At 33.9% G+C, this 1,413-nt stretch overlaps 1 long non-coding RNA gene across 1 annotated transcript in view; it reads right to left on the reverse strand.

Annotated features, from left to right (window-relative positions):
- LOC105853093 (uncharacterized) overlaps window positions 1–1,413 on the reverse strand; it is a 13,876-nt gene that overhangs the window by 720 nt on the left and 11,743 nt on the right. Inside the window, exon 2 of the long non-coding RNA XR_001144967.3 lies at window positions 552–673. This is a non-coding gene — a long non-coding RNA (uncharacterized lncRNA). The remainder of the gene's footprint in view (window positions 1–551; window positions 674–1,413) is intronic.

Consider the following 1,413-nt stretch of genomic DNA (forward strand, 5'->3'; position numbering starts at 1 on the left):
AGAGAACCATCATTGGCATTCAATTAAACACAATACGCATTTCATGATATTCATCAAGGTGGTAATATCACAAGTCAAGGAGTACACATCGTCATTGCAGATTTCCATAGTCATACATTACATTCAGATTTTATCATCATAATACGTCATCTCAAACAATAAAGGGTCTTCACTCACATATAATAAATGTAATACTATATCGTTCACACACATCACATCAATTGCAAGACAAATAATTACAATTCATCACATTTTATATCATATATCAGTATCAAGGATAGATATAAACAAAACACAGAATGAATCAAATACACAATTCTACAATAATTCAACTATCACACGATCTTCAAAAATCAAATCAAACAACATCCTATAAAAGTTTCTAATTCATATTTTAACCTCACAAAATTCAAGTTTGCTCATTAGTCAATTATTACTCAAAGGGCTTCTGCCATACGTAGCGAGCCTCGAACGAATTGTGGGAAATACGGTATTCCCGTTCATCTCACTTAATTTATACTCATGCATTCGAACTCACTCTCACCCCATACCTCAATTTGACGCTTTCATAAGATATAAGGACCATAATGATTTTCAGCAACCATGAGATGTCGACAACACGTCCAAACGAGTCCAAAAGCATCGACGAATTTGCAGAGTCAATGAAACGTGGCTGATAATTTTCCCGAGGCAGAATTTGCAGAGTCAATGAAACTGTTGGACTTAAGTCCCCTTAATCCTAATTTTGACATAATTAACAAACATACAATGTTCATACATCATGTGATAAATCTAACATTTTAACTGAGTAAGATTTCAGGCACAACAACTCAACCCTACATACTTGAGACAATCGCCTGGAACTCAAGGAATCAACAAAAGTTGGAAAGTTTACTGAGCAAATCGATTAGGCAATGGATTCTGTAAAAGGGTTGTATGAAAGTGTGTAGTCTGTGATTAAACAATCGATTACCTTTTAGCAAGCTAATCGATTGGCACATCGATTGTTCAAATCACAAAGACTAAAGCTGATTGGATAAATCGATTGACAAATCGATTGTGCAAGTCACAGGGCCAAGCCATTTAATAAGCTAAGCGATTGGCAAATCGATTTCATAAATAAGATTTCATAAGGAACATGGTCCATGACAAACACAATCAATTGAACAATCCATTGTGAAAAATTCAATTGTAACAATTTTGGTATCAATCGATTAGGCAATCGATTGAAATGAACCAACTAGTAAAATCACTTTTTTCAGAAACATAACACTTAATCGATTGGCACATTGATTTACTTGAAATAAGCTAAATCCCTGTATTAAACCAAATCGATTGGCAAATCGATTGGAACAAAAATTTAAGTTACAGGGAACACTTAGTATATGGCCAAATCGATTATGTGTATTAATG

Source organism: Cicer arietinum, chromosome 3, assembly GCF_000331145.2.
Source record: "Cicer arietinum cultivar CDC Frontier isolate Library 1 chromosome 3, Cicar.CDCFrontier_v2.0, whole genome shotgun sequence".
Lineage (NCBI taxonomy): Eukaryota > Viridiplantae > Streptophyta > Magnoliopsida > Fabales > Fabaceae > Cicer > Cicer arietinum.